At 39.1% G+C, this 16,459-nt stretch overlaps 1 protein-coding gene across 1 annotated transcript in view; it reads left to right on the top strand.

Moving 5' to 3' along the window:
• The first annotated feature begins 5,234 nt into the window (after positions 1 to 5,234).
• LOC137278301 (neuronal acetylcholine receptor subunit alpha-10-like) overlaps positions 5,235 to 16,459 on the top strand; it is a 211,339-nt gene continuing 200,114 nt past the window's right edge. The window contains exon 1 of the mRNA XM_067810550.1: positions 5,235 to 5,406. The gene's annotated coding sequence lies outside the window, so the exon portion shown is untranslated. The remainder of the gene's footprint in view (positions 5,407 to 16,459) is intronic.

Genomic DNA, 16,459 nt, shown 5'->3' with positions numbered 1-16,459 from the left:
CTGAAGAAAATCATCATTAAGACCAGCAAATCGATATCAGAGGGAATGGCATGTAAACTATGATCCAGGCGTACCTATTGTTGCAGTGTATACAATATTCGCGTTGCAACATACAGTAAAGGAACGAAGCTAACGCACTTATACTTCATTTCATTCTCTTCTTATTGTCAAGAAATCAAAGGTAACCAAATATCATTTTCCTTCGGCTTTGATTTTTCACATAAATAGTTGCAAATTTGACCATAACTGGAGCCTCGTTACTTTAAAACTTGCGCAATTCCGATTATATGATCGTCTTCCTTTCAGCTGTGTCTTAAGTTAAGCCTTTTATTGCAAATGGTCCCTAATTTGCATAAGATTAGCGTTATAGGTTAGGTGGCCATCATCAAATATGGCACATAAAGAAGATATATTACTTTCAGTGTTAGTCGGTAATACACAGCTTTGATGCGAGTTAATAGGGTTCGGCTTAGTTGAATGCCCAAAACTATTTCTCCGAATGCATTAACGTTTGTACAACAATTTGAGCCACAGACGACTGCTTACAAAGCATATATACACGACGTTCCCTCAAACTCAACCAACAAGCTATATTAAAAAAATCTTACGGGTCGTTGCACCGAATCAATTGCTTGAACGAGTCACAATAACTCACTGAAAGACAGTTTGGAAAGAACACCGTTTCCTTTCCAATCCAGTGCCGCGGACCGAATAGTGTGGACACAAAAGCAGGATCTGTTGACACTTGTTCGTACAACACAAAAAGGCTGGGCCGTATCAAGGCGTCGGGCTTCGATATAGACCAACCTGTTCGATCGACGTTGTTCTGATCAAGAAGTATCTCACATGGATACAATTGTGTGTTCCGATTGCCGCTTCGTCAACCGACTGAGTATTTGACCTGCCCGCTTTGACACATAAGGCGTGCACTAACGTCTTGTACCTGACTCTGGACAATTGTGATCAGTCCTATTAAAGACCGTATTCTCATATGAAAAGTTATTGTAGTTGGTACATGGTAATGCAGAGTGAGAGAAATAACTGCAGATTTAGAGTAACTTGGGACCTGTTAAGGTAATCATTGCGTTGACGTTTCTCACGTACACCAATTTGTGTTACTTATTTAAAGTGATGTATTTGCAGATTACGCCTTATCGACCGTCCTAAAATACCTACGAGGGGTGAGAAAGTAGGTGTTTAAAGGTCTGAAACCAGCTTCATTAAAGCGAGACGCTATTCCGATCGATAACAGGGAAGAATATCAAACTGAAATCAACTCCAAATTGTATTCAGGAGATATATGTGGACTTTTTCACATAACAGTAGTTTTTACCGTGAGTTCTTTCTGTGTTAGAGAAGTTCCAAAATAACACGATGTTTACAGAGATTACCTTCAATTTAGTTGTATGCATGTAATGTCTGTAATTATTTGTAACACTGAATGCAAGCATCTGCTCGGTTGCTTACATATCGGCTGTACCTTATATCCTAATGATCCGTTGCTCTTTGATTCCACTTAAGAGGACATATATTACTTTTCGTCACTAGCAGTCAGAAGATGACATGACGCAGGGATGATGCGATCAAAGAGAATCTGGAAGCCATGGCTGAGACCAAATGACGTGCAATTGTATCGTATTATGCGCCCTACATGTAGTCTGGATCCCAGGACGTATATGGACTGCTGGTGCATTAGCACCGAATGCAGGACTGTCTGTCGACCTAATGCTATGTGTGTGGCTGATTTCTGCTCAGTCCGTTTCTACTTTCTTGACTTGGGGGGAGCAATGCTATTTGTTCGACCAGTGCAAGCTCAGATTGGTCTTAGAGACACCATTCATCATGGAAACATTGTATTGCAATTTACACACGCGCGCACACAGAGAGAGACATACACTCACACTCATGTGCATGTGTTTGTGTAGGTGTGCTGTATATGCTTGACTGCATAAAACATAACACTAGCACACATTCCCTCTCAATATGATGTATGCATGCATCCATCCATCCATCCATCCATCGACCCGTGAAGGTCCCGGGGTAGAGTAGGCCTTCAGCAACCCATGCTTGCCATAAAAGGCGACTAGGCTTGTCGTAAGAGGCGACTAACGGGATCGGGTGGTCAGGCTCGCTGACTTGGTTGACACATGTCATCGGTTCCCAATTGCGCAGATCGATGCTCATGTTGTTGATCACTGGATAGTCTGGTCCAGACTCGATTATTTACAGACCGCAGCCATATAGCTGTAATAGTGCGGAGTGTGGCGTAAAACTAAACTCATTCACTCACCTTCCATACATACATACATACATACATACATACATACATACATACATACATACATACATACATACATACATACATACATACATACATACATACATACATACATACATACATACATACATACATACATACATACATACATACATACATACATACATACATACATGTTCAGATCCACCCTATATGGTTAGTAATTGGTAACTATTCACTGCGTCCTCCTGCACTGTCCATCCACCTGTCATTCAATACATTTAGGATTCTTGCATGACATGCAATATAAAATAACTTTGTCATACAATGAAGCAGTACTTTAAACCTCATCACATGCCTCGTGAAAACGTCACACGATAAAGACAGAAGACGGAGATATCATACAGGAAAAATACAAAATGACACTAAAGAGTTGATAAATCCTCCACTCACTCTATGCAGTAGTGAATATATATTTGGTAGGTCTATGGTTATGCTACATAGATACTACATGACAGATATATCGCACATGATAAACAAATTATACAAGATGAAGGCACGATGCATGATAGAAGCACCACAAGATGCCTTACATGATGGTGATACCATAATCCAGAGTGAGTGAGTGAGTTTAGTTTTACGTCGCACTTAGCAATATTCCAGCTATATGGCGACGGTCTGTAAATAATCGAGTCTGGACCAGACAATCCAGTGATCAACAACATGAGCATCGATCTGCGCAATTGGGAACCGATGACATGTGTCAACCAAGTCAGCTAGTCTGACCACCCGATCCCGTTAGTCGCCTCTTACGACAAGCATAGTCACCTTTTATGGCAAGCATGGGTTGCTGAAGGCCTATTCTACCCAGGGACCTTCACGGGTCCCATAATCCAGAGAGATACTATGCAGTTTAAACATAACATACAATATGAAGATCGCATGCAGTACAAAGATATCATAGAAACCAGTGATACCATACAATATTAAGAATTCATACAAGATAGAGATGCCATGCAATAAACAGATGTCGTAGATGCCAGAAATATCTCACTAGATGAAGATACCATACAGTTGGAAGATACAAGTTTAAAATACCACAAGAGATATAGAGACCTTTCATTTAATGATACCAGAGGAGATAAAGGTACCAAATACGACAAAAATATCATACTATAGAGAGATACTAAGGAAGACAAAGATATCATGGTATGTAATTATGCCATAGTACCAAATTAAGATACATATATGATTCACATACCATATCTCATAAAATGACCATGCGAAACAGATGTAACAGACAAGACAGAGATACCACATACGATAGAGATGCCGAGGCCATAGAAGATAGACGTGCCATATGGGAGAAAGATGTCACACTATATATTACATGATGTCAGGCAAGGTATAGTCAGACATTTAAAATTAGTAAATTAAAACATACTTCATTGCAAATTCATTGATAATTTGCTATGTAACAACTGTCGAATGAAAGCCAAACAGGTCGTGTTGAGTTTTTCACCAGATGACTGGGTTCGACATTGTGTTAGTTCCGCTCGTGTGATGTTGCTACATAAGTTCATTAAGCGCCACACTCTATCACTCAAGTTGTGCTGAGCAACTCCGAACATTGACTCCATTTCGTAACGTTTTCAAAAACACAAAAATAAAGGCACTTTTCTATTTAATATGTAAAAAAAGTGGAACATTAGATATGTTTGAAATAATATCGATATCAAAACTAACAGGATGCTTTAATGCACCTTGAAGTTGAAATCCATTATAGTTTTCGTTCCACGTGAAAACTCAGTTTAAACTAACCCTGAATAAATCAATAGTCACTCACTTATATTCTGACTCCCTGAGTTCTGACTTTATCCTGACACGAACAAGGAGAACACAGCTGATGTAGTTACAAACTAAACAAAGTGAATACCTGCATTACGTAAGTCGGTAAATGTTAAAATAAATTGGAAATTATAATAAATTCAGATATCATTAGCACAATTTAGATTTTTTTATCATTTGTGAATTGCAATCTCTCAACAAAACATTTAAATATCAAAAGGCTCTTCGACATCCAAAATACATCCCGCTAATCTGAATAATCCCATTTGGTTTTGGAAACTATTTTCTACACAAAATATTATTATATATACATGGCATGGTTAATCAGAAAATGTGGCACCCGTGTACAGACGGACAAGAGACGAAACAAAATGTCAACGACCGGATAGTTGGTTTTAACTAATTTGTGTCTGCAAAGCAAATAATTCTGATAGAAATAATTATTAAGATCAGTTGACTGTAAGCGTCTCCAGGGCATTGAAACAGGTACTGAAGGGCCACGGCATTTGTAATTACCACACCCTGCTACAACTAAGTACAGGTAATATCTCGAGGGCAGGTAGACACTGGTCATTAAGCAATCCATCCGCTCCAGTCTACGGGCAATATCAAATGTGATGACACTTCATTGAGTCTTCCTTGCTCATCCCTTTATCCCCATAAAGATAATAGATAACTACATCAGCAAATTAACTAAAAGGGGAGAAATAAAAAAGAAGCTTTTTCATGTCAGCTATGAAGTCTTGCCCTAAATTGACAGTTGACCGTCGTCTATATAATCCGAAAGTGCCCCCATAATGAAATCAAACAGGCGTGTTCACTGTCTGTTAAGTATCGTGTCGTCCACCGTTGGAGGCGGTGCGAAGAGACACCAGTCCAAACAGTCCGGGGTTCTGCAGTACGTAGCCGCACCATACTCTGGCATTTCTAATAGGTTGTGATATCCCCTATCTGCCACTGCTTGTCGGATAGGATATATTTGGTAACATAGGATTCACTGGGGCGCGAACACTCAGAGGAACCAAGGAGAATTAGCGACAGGATCCACCCAATCAGGGAATAGAAACGTGTTCATCTGCTATCTTACGGAGGTGGAAGGGGTGTTTTGTTTTCAGCCAGAGGAATTTACATGTTTTCATCAATACAGACCAGCCAACCAGCAGTGTCATTAGGTTAAATCAGTGTTTGGCAATATTCTTGAGGATATTATTACCAATATTCCCCAGACGAAGATGTAATGGATTCTTTAATGAAACAGTTGGAAACTACCCTTGCTGATGGAACATATTTGATTTATTAAGGTAAGAAAGTTTTCATATTGTAACCATCCTGTTTTCTTTATAGGTAAGTCGTCCTTGCTCATAAGACATGTCTTCATACGACCACATCTGAATTGTGTATGTAATCTAAAACAGTCAGCAATGGAACAATAATCGATATTAATAAATCTGGCAGGGGATTGATTTTTTATTCATTTTCGGATGTACGTGAATCGTTAACAAACAACGTTGTGTCCAATGGCAAACGGCTTCGGTTTACGTATTGTGTACATTTCAAGTAAACCACAATAATGGACAGCATAGACGTGTAATACCAACGGTTCTTAATCAGTGGGGCTTACAATACCAGCTTGCCTTCTACAGGTATGTTAAAGCGCCTCTTTCGCCATTGACTACCTATTCTCCAGTGTCCGTTTCTTTATACTGTTCACGTTCTAGAGTAAACACGAATACACGTGTTAACATAATGCAGCGACACAAGTCTAAACGGTGCACTCACATGTGGCTGATATGAATAATTTTTATGCCGCATTTATCTGCAATTTACGAATACATATCTAGGATCCTGAGACGAATGTACAGACCAATATATGTATAGCTTTCATATACTGACATAGATACACGAATTAAGTAATTACACGTATCCTCTTTGTATAACGCCATATACTTTAGAGGTGAGTCATGCCCTAATATAGGTATACGCAGATATTTATGAATAGCGACTTATTTATTCCTGTTATAGATATTTGTTCGTGAGGGTATTGTTAACGGTTTTGTGACTTGAACACATAGGCATCGAAAAAAATGACGCAACAATGTACGATAATTCGGAATACAAGGTTCACGTATGAGTGTCGAAAGAACTTGTTTCATGTTTATTGAGATGAGATTAAAGGATATTGGCACTCATAAATGCTACGTCATATCTGGAAAGAAGAAAAACATTTCAAGTATTCGTGTTGGCCAAGCTCCAGACTTTGCAAAACGGTTTTGAAAAATATACCAACGACGTCTGAAATATACACCACCAAAGCTAGAGAATAATCACTCTCAATTATCTGAAGAGACACATCTCACGGGTCATGAATGGCAAAATAACGTCGCAGACACAGAACTGAATTTATATCAATATCGCAATCAGGCGCACAAACGCGCAATATGCCATGGAAAGGTGCTTGGAAAATGTTTTGTATTGCGCAAGTGAGTCAATTATAGTAAAGGGGTGAATATTGTTTAGAGCTGAAGCAGCAATCAAGCTATGCAGTGTTTCGAAATAATTCATCATTGCCCAGGGAAACTGGGAACTAAAATCACAAGCAGCAACCACCACCAAAGGGCCATGATGACACTATGTCAGCCAAGCCGACGAGCCTGTCCAACGGATCTTCTTGTTTGGATCTGACGGTCAGTTAGGAACCACTTCTAATAAGCCGGTATTCCCGCGGATCATAAGATCATCAGATCGGCAGCTACATGGCTGCAAGACATTATCAGACATTAGACGTTATTAATTATTCAGGACACATGGCCGACTGAAACAGATCTGAAATATTTCAATCGCGATGAACCCGTTAATTCAATCACACAGTCATAACTCTACTTAAACTATCACTGCCTCCAGACTCACTGTTAAGTCTTGATGGTTAAGCTACTTAACCATAACCAGTTCTATGATTTATCACTCATAACCATTCACAATCCATTACAGTTTCTGAACACCGCGTACCGTTACAACGTACTCTCTATCAACCCCGATAGTCTCAGGCACCATGCGACTTCAGTTGGCGCGCCATGATGTTGATTCAAAGAGAGGCTTGTAGATACAGACATGCGCAATCGGAGATATGAAGACGATCATCTGGAGCCGGAAAGCAATAAGGGATAAGTTCCCATGTCAGTGTGCGAAATGACAGGTCACTCTGACTACTAGCCTGGTCAATGATAGCTTGTTGGCACTTCCGACTAGAGTTCGTCCATCACACTCGCGTATGTTCCTTTCATCTCGGCTCGTTACCGCCGCCTGTACTTCAGCCCACTGAAAATTACCCGTGTTATATAATACTGTTTATTTCACAAATACTGACTGCTCTAACCACTTCAACCACTTTGCTTGATAATTAAATTCCTTGTCCAAAATAATTTCACGCAGGACAACTGCTTTCTTGTTTCACAGCATAAACGTATGTAATGTTTATTTGTGACTTTCCTCAATAGAGATAGCTGTGTCTTACCTCTGTGGGCGCGCGTGCACACACACACGCTTAGAGAAAGAGAGAGAGAGAAGGAGGGTTATTCGTGAATCGTGGTTACTGGGGTGGGGGTGAGGGATGGTAGGGTAGTCTTGTGGTTAAAGCATTCGCTCGTCACACCAAAGTCCCGAGCTCGATTCCCCATTACTCGTGTCCCCCGCTGTACTGTTGCTGGGATATCGCTAACACCATACTCACTAACTCACTCACTAACCTATTTTATAAATGCTGACCTTCACACAAATAAAATCAGCTTCTGAGGATAGTAAGGACTGGGTACTCCTTTACGCTGATGCTTGTCGTGTGTATATACACCAAATAATATATTTTTGTCTTCAGTATATTGTTCACACTTTCTTAAGGATAACAAACTTTCACTACTTTACGTAAACGTAGATTTATAGTTGGAAATTTAAAACTGGACATATAATAATATGGTAGCCCCTCTTTAGGCTCACAACCACTGTAATCTAACGTTATGGAGTTGATGCCTGAGTAACCATAGAAATGGTTTTCCTGGTACCAATCAACCATTTCGCAAATCATGGAACAAATCTTTGACAAATAAACAACACATGTAACTAGCAGGTATGGGATCCACGATGCGACGACATACTGAAGTCTAGGATCCATGCTTACAATAAACTAAGGTATTTGAACCAAATTTGACCCCACACAACAGTTTTCAGTTGAATCCATGATTTGATCCTTAGCAAAGTCTGAGTAGGATAGAGCTACAAATCATGCCCTGAAATGAACAACCTGTTTCTTTGATCTGATCCAGGTTCTATTACCGTGCATCGGAATGCATTCTTTAGGCATGGGTTTTGCACATTTATCACAAATAAATGCTTTTATAGGAATGGACACGACAAAGACCACATGGGTCTAGATTGACCAAATTTAACAGGCGCACCGGAGAGGCAGTTATGGTTATTTGGTGAAAAGATAGTATTATGTTATATTACTAATGATTCTCATTTGTAGGTGACCGCATGTATATATTGCTTAGGCTTGAATGACTGATCGTGAGAGAATGGTTTTGTGTAAAGCATTGTACGCAGATGTGTTACTTTTGGAAAGTCACCATCACGTGTCCGTTTTTAACATTCAGATCTATGTCATGCTTTACTGATTGTTTTCCTACATCGGATAGAAATTCGATTTAAAGCCAAAGGTATAAAATGTTTTCGGTTTAAAAGAACCTTTTGTAATGATTCCGGTTACGTATTCATGGCTGACAATCCCACTGTACATTCCGATATAATGGCGTCCATCTCTTCGCTATATCGCGTCTGAAATCTGGTTTATGCGATTCCAGGAAATACCATTGCGAATTCTGTTTAACACAGAGTAGTTGACGTGTAAAGTAATTAATTTTATAAATGCCCTGCGACTCTAAAATGTTTGTGCTTTAACAATAATTCTTTCCATATAATCGCAAACCAATCACTATCACCTCTAACGGGAAGAATGCGTGCATATTGCATCTAATGGGATCTGTAAGGGATCTGTGGAAATTTGGAGACTGTCACTGACGTGACGATGATTGCTAGTTCCAATGAGAACCATCTGCCTTGACATTTGAAGTTCGACACGACATATATGCGTGTTCCAATTAACACAACACAGAACTGCTCTTTACAGGTCACGTGCCTGTCTCCTTGTCGCATTCTCTCAAAATACAACCCTTCATCATTTGCATAATCAATTTCATACTTTGAAATTCATGACAATACTTTCCAAAATGATAGTACCTAATACGTATGATAACGTGTTATTATTATCGTAATGAATTTCATCTGACAGACTTATTGATTCGGAAATGTGCCGTTCCGTGCTTTGAAGTTACGCCGTCATTTCCATAAAACTATCATCTACGTCAACAATTAGACGTTAAAGAGCAAGTGCCTAAAGTAGCACATAACACAGAAACGAGTTTTTAATTGTTTTTTTTCCTCATTACTAAGATTTACAGAATAATTTAAGGCCTTTGTTTTAATACTGGTGTTAACATTCTCTTTTAACATATTTTTATGTCTGTTTGAATATTTGATTAATATTGATATAAACACAAACGTAACAAGTTTCGCGTTTGCACAATGTTTAAACATTTGATTAAAAACAGATTCATTCTATGGTTGCCAAAGAAGATAGTCATGGAGACCATGTAAAACCATGTAAGACCATGTAAGACCTTAAAATATGTAACTTTGCGATCCTATCCATAGGTAAGACCTGAATGCTTGGAGTGAGTGAGTGAGTGAGTGAGTTTAGTTTTACGCCGTACTCAACAATATTCCAGCTATATGGCGGCGGTCTGTAAATAATCGAGTCTGGACCAGACAATCCAGTGATCAACAACATGAGCATAAATCTGCGCAACTCCGAACCGATGACATGTGTCAACCAAGTCAGTGAGCCTGACCACCCGATCCCGTTAGTCGCCTCTTACGACAAGCCTAGTCGCCTTCTATGGCAAGCTATTTAGCATGCGTTGCTGAACGCCTGTTCTACCCTGGGACCTTCATGACTCTTGAATGGTTGGAACTAATAATATACTATTTGTTGACATGGTAATTAATTATTCACTCTCAGTAATATCTTTCTCAGTATGTACCAGGTATAACGATATGATATCTAATATTTCATCAATACATCTATTCGAGGAATAATTGTCTAAATGTATACGTATTTCAAGGTTAACCGTAACGAACGATAATGAATGCGTCTGAATGTAACATCTGAATGTAACATGTCGTGACAGCATTTTCTACGAACACTCCCAAGGAAACCATTGGCACGTGTTATTAAAGGCTATTACTCACAGTAATAATAATTATTTACCATTTCTATACTCCGGAAGATGAGGTAATTCATCAATTGGCAGGAAATGAAAAAAAATATCATTGACAAATTACACCAGGTTTGAATCGATGCCAGTGTTTTGAGTGCAGCCTGCATGTTATTGCATGGAGTTTAGGAAGATGCATTCTGTACGACAGTGATACATGAAAACCTGCTTTAGAATGTCACGATGTGCCCCATGTAAGTAATAACATGTTTACATACATATCAGTATGAAAATTTCCTTGACATAAACTTAAAGGTGACTAAACACGCTGATGTCTTTGCGTGAGCAGGACGTCCATTTTATCGTATGCCATTACGTTGTTCTATATATTAATAAACTATTGACATTTAAATCTCGAGATTGAAGCTAAACCTGTTTCATGGGAAGACAAACGTTTCCCATCGCTAAGGGTATTAACTAGCAACAACATGGATGATTGCTTTACCAGTCGAGTGAAAATATCCAGGGATTATTAAAATATTGATTTTCTGCTTTAAAAAAAAATCCTTTTCCAACTTTGCCGCCAGACACGGAATCTGGTTTTGGTACGGATCTGTTACCATTGTCAACGATACGAAACAGCATGCATGCCTGAGGCTTTGGTGTCTTGGTGGACGGTTATGCGTATGGAAGTATGATAGACGTGAACGTATGAAACATCCTCGGAGTAGGTGGTCTGTTTGTTGCCTGATCTCGACTCACAATCTTGGGCGTGCATGGAAATAGCGTACATCCACTTTTTAGTTTATCGCAAATATAAATTAGAATTGATACGATATCTCATGCTTAGCTCGTCCTCATTTATACCATGTTTTGCTTCATCTATGTATCAGATAGCTGAGTTAATATAAATTGGAGTTTTGTATCCATTTTGTAATGTTTTACGACAACTATTCGTTGTAAATGGGAAGTGAAGCATAAGTGTGTGCTTTTGCGTGTGTTACATGATCACTTTCCATTTATTTAGAGTCAGTGTAAAGCCTTTGCATGTTTTGAATTATTCTTCATGGATAAACATCTAACATATCTGATGCAACACGCGAAGACTAAATTTACTCTTATGTTGTGCAAATACCCCAGGAATAGAACTCCTTCTAACAGGACTGTAATATGTAATCATTATCATGTTAAGTAAAACACAAGTGATTTTTTCTGGCCCTTAAAAATGTCCCAATGCCCGTGTGGACATTCATGACTTCTGGTCTTTACATAGTGAGTGAACCAGTTTGTTTTACTCTACGTTCAGCAATATGTCAGCAATAGCTGGGGGAAATGGGCTTCACACATTGTACACATGTCGGGAATCGAATCTGGGTCATCGGTGTGACGAGCAACGCTTTAACCACTAGGCTACATCACTACTCCCTCCTTAAATAGCCTTCAATACAAAGTCATTCGAACTGTGTTCGAAGAAAAGGACCACTGAAAACTTGATGACACACGTTCAGGTTGCAAACGAGCATTTCCTGACTGCGTGGTGGCACCGATGGCTTGATGGTTGAGATCTCGACCCCCGTAAAACATGAAAGCTTCATGATCAGATAAGATTGTATTTTAACTCATATAAAAATATAACCATAGAGACAATTCTATTATATTTGAAAAGTCCTGTTGTTTCGCTGTTTTCGTTTTCACTGTTTTGAGCTGAACCATATATTGCATGTGACAGAAACTACACAAGAAACCTTCTGGAATTTGGCGAAACGTTTCAAATGATGTCTGTTATCTTTCATTAGTCAAAGAATGAACAGTGGTCATATGGAGTAACTTTGTAAGATTCAGTATGGATCTTATGGTCCTCCCTTTCCGCTTTCATCGTTCCCGTTAAAACATATATTGCATTTGATCTTAAATGGGTCAAAAGTCTACAGAAAATACACAAGAAACCTTCTGGAATTTGGCGAAACGTTTCAAATGACGTCTCTCGTCTCTAATTAGTCTAGGGATTCAACGGTGGCCATTAAGTAGCAGCATATAGATCGTAATTGGGTCAAAAGGTTACAGAGACTTCATAAGACACATTCTGGAATTTGGTGAAACATTTCAACTGATGTCTCTCACCTTTAATTAGTTAAAGGATACAACGGTGATCATTAAATAGCAGTGTTTGTCTGCCGAGGGCATCCGTGTGTGATAAAGCAACGGAAGGATCAATTATTCGTGATACGGAAGCACAGATGGAGATAGGCAAATTCACCACTACATCTAATCTGGTATGCAACAGCGCCGGGTCTCTTGAAGTTTAAGACACAGGAATGTTAGGATTAAACAGCAATGTCCTGAACACACATCTTGATTGTGTAACGCTTGTTGAAACATCTTTGCTCAAACTCTCCATTTCACATCTTTCTGAGCAATATACCAAGAGATGATGTAAGGAATTATCGAGCTGTTACAACAGCTGAAACGTGATATTTGTTTAACAATGGATACACGTATTTTACGCGATGCTTGCTCGTCATTGCAGTTATTGTAAGGTGCTCCTGGAGCGTCAAAGTGATAATTATGACTTGAATAGGTGTGGCTTTATGGGGTTGAAAAATCACCGATGTTGCAATACTTTTATCCTTGTGTATATATCATGAACCCACGGAAGATCTGTACCTTCGTTCTTCATAACTTCTTTGAGAGTCATTTTAGAAGTTGTAAGAATGAAGGGAAAAGATGTCTATGATTAGTCAACTCTTTACTGCGATGAGTGCGACGTTTCGGCGTAGATACTAACACCGTTATCAAGCAAGTGATACAACCATGACATTCTCCCCGTTTATGGAAATGCTGATCGGTGGGTGAGTGAGTTAGCACTTTGACATATACTCGCCGAACGGGGTAGAATGTACGTACATGCAATACATGCAGTAACATAATAAGTTATCTCTTTTGGGTGTAAAATATCGAGAGATATCGCAAATAGATTAAACTATGTGCAAGGTGGGGCGAAACAAATTTATCTATGAATCACCCTGGGCTAAATGGTATATGTTGTACAAAATTCATGTCGGTTTCATTATGCATAGTCCTGATGTGCCATGCACTCAAAGTTCAGTGTGCTAGCGGGTGATTTTCCAGTATTAGGGGTTTGATTGCGGTGGTCAGTGATCAGTTATCAATATCATTCTCGGAACCTGGTGAAGCGTGACATATATCGCAAATCTTGGACCAATAGATCCATACCTGGGATAGACTAAATGTGTTCTTGAGAGTCCTCTGGTAAATGAATACGGCGACGCAATATGTTCTTGTTCATACATTTATCTTCCGATTGGTCTGAGTGTGTCGAGTTCCCTGATATCTCGAACAGAATAATTATTCCTATGTATATAGATTAAGCATTAACTGATGACTCTCAATTCATCTCAAACAAAATAATTGTATTTCCACGATAACATTATTCAACAACATCTGACTATTAATAGAAACATGTTCATGCTTTGGTTGTCTCGAACCCAACGTAACTCGAACTATTTCGTTATCCTAACGAACTCGATCCAGTTTGACTGGAAATCTAGAAATAGAGTATTTAAACCCTGCACGATGGCTTCCAGCAAATATTACCATTTCTCAGCATGCACAAACTTTTTCACTTAAATATTAATCAATTCTCACACTACGAGCTGAGCCGAAAGGCGTGTTATTGTAATATGCATTGGTGTATGAAAATAACACAGCAAATAACTTATGTAAGGTAAAAAGACCACCCCCTACGTGAAAATTGGACATTACATCCTCATTTAATTTGATCATTTCCCCATGCACATCCACAGTGCGCATCAATCATAACCTTTACGGTAAAACCACATGCAGAGCAATTCTTAATAGCACATTTCGCTCTGGATGGTGTTTCTCAAACACATGGGAGCAACGATAAAACGGCGTGATGTTTAAGGTGAATAGAACACGAATATATGCATAAAGCATCATGTCAGCGCCAGTGTTTATGTCGGATGCAGAGGCTCCGCGGCCTTGTACACTGTAATCACCGCCTATAAATCCGTTAGCGTCTTGAGCACTATCGCGAGACCAATATCTCTCAATTGTGTGAACTTAGACGTGCTCAAACTTTCCTTTCTAAAGGTCAATAGTTTCACATCTGGGCCTGAAATGTCCATTCGAGTAGCAGGAATATATAATGGATTCCAAGGACGTAAAACTATCACCAAACTTTGAAAAACAGCTCTGATTTCTCGATAAAATGCAGACTTTAACCGACTTTAGATATTGTCCATATATCCGGAAGGATGCAGTTCACTATAGTCCGAATGAAGCGGCGAGTAATTGTTTTTGTTACTGAAAAACATTGAATTTTCGTTCAGTTCAAAAATGTATTATATCAGAATTCAGCGATGATTGATTTTCGTTTCAACAAGCAGTTCGAGAAAAATTATGATCAATGAGAAACTACGGATTATCCACGTGAGGGATGTTGATTCCATATTTTAAATGTAACCATAATAGTCATGACGTCATCTTCGGTTAATTGCGATAATGAGCCCTTTTTGTAATGTCACATTCCGACTCTGAAGAACCTGTTTAGAAGTGATCTTCACCAGACGTTTGTCTTAAAGGCCACTAACGGATGGCTGTTCTCGGTGAACTGGTTGAGGCATGTCATCGTTTCTCAGTTGCTCATGATATCAATCACTGAGTTGTTTGATCAAGACACGATTAGTAACAGACATCTGGAAGGTGGAATATTGCTGCATGAGACGTTAATCAACACACAAACAAATTATATCTGCCTCCTTGCCAACAATGTAAGAACTATTTGGGTCAGCTTGAATAAAATTATTATTTTCAATGTCATGTGACATCCCCATCCATTTCCTTATGTGTATACTAGTAAGATCGTCCTTAAGGGCTACATGTTTCAGCCCTCACGCTCCCTGAGATCCCACAACCAAATGCTTGTGAAAGTCCCAAACATCAAAACCAATTTTGGAAAAACATCATCCGCTTTCAATGCAGCAACGAAATTGTATGCTACCACTTGAACTCAAAACCAACACCTCACTAACATCTTTTAAGACTGCCCTCAAAACACATCTGTTCACGTGTCAATTTCCATCCTTAGTGCACAGAGCACTGACAAGTGAATGGCGCGCTATATAAATGCAAAATATCATTATTATTGTGATGGTAAAATCTAAAATTGTCATGATCTCACGGTCTCCTTAATACCTGACCCGTGAAGGTCCCGGGGTAGAATGGACCTTCAGCAACCCATGCTCGCCATAAAAGGCGACTATGCTTGTCGTAAAAGGCGACTAACGGGATCGGGTGGTCAGGCTCACTGACTTGGTTGACACATGTGATCGGTTCCCAATTGCGCAGATGGATGGTCATGTTGTTGATCACTGGATTGTCTGGTCCAGACTCGATTATATACAGACCGCCCCTGTATAGCTGGAATGTTGCTGAGTGCGGCGTGAAACTAAACTCACTCATTTACTCCTTAATACCTGCGTAAAAGAAAACCATTGTGACAGCTTCAAACGTCTGAGAAAGAATTGTAGATTTGTCACTGACTACTCCAAGGTGAGTTTCCAGTATGTCCGGATAGTAAAAGATAACGTTTTAATATCTTACTTGGTTTGGGAATGTGATTGACCCTTATACATGCAATATACACATGCAGGGTGAAAACGTGTTTTGTAGTGTTTCAGACCTGGTAAGGATCGAAAGCAGTAACACGTACAGACAACATTATCATCGATTCGATATCAAAATGGTTAAAGGTTTGGATCTGTAAGAGACCGATTACTGCACTCATTCATGTCGCATTTATCATAAAACTCTTTGTTTTAAAATCTATCTATCTTAGATTCATTTTAAACCAACTCTTTGCAACATGAATTGTATCTGACAGAAACTCGTCTAGTAATCACTATATACGTTTGTCACTCAAAATGCACTGACACTGAAATAAACAATCATATATGACACCCAAATGACAGGTTTTATTTTACCCGTG

The sequence above is a fragment of the Haliotis asinina genome, chromosome 3, assembly GCF_037392515.1.
Source record: "Haliotis asinina isolate JCU_RB_2024 chromosome 3, JCU_Hal_asi_v2, whole genome shotgun sequence".
In the NCBI taxonomy this organism is placed as follows: domain Eukaryota; kingdom Metazoa; phylum Mollusca; class Gastropoda; order Lepetellida; family Haliotidae; genus Haliotis; species Haliotis asinina.
The sequence above is the reverse complement of the archived record's forward strand: the minus strand, read 5'-3'. Positions and strand labels throughout refer to the sequence as shown.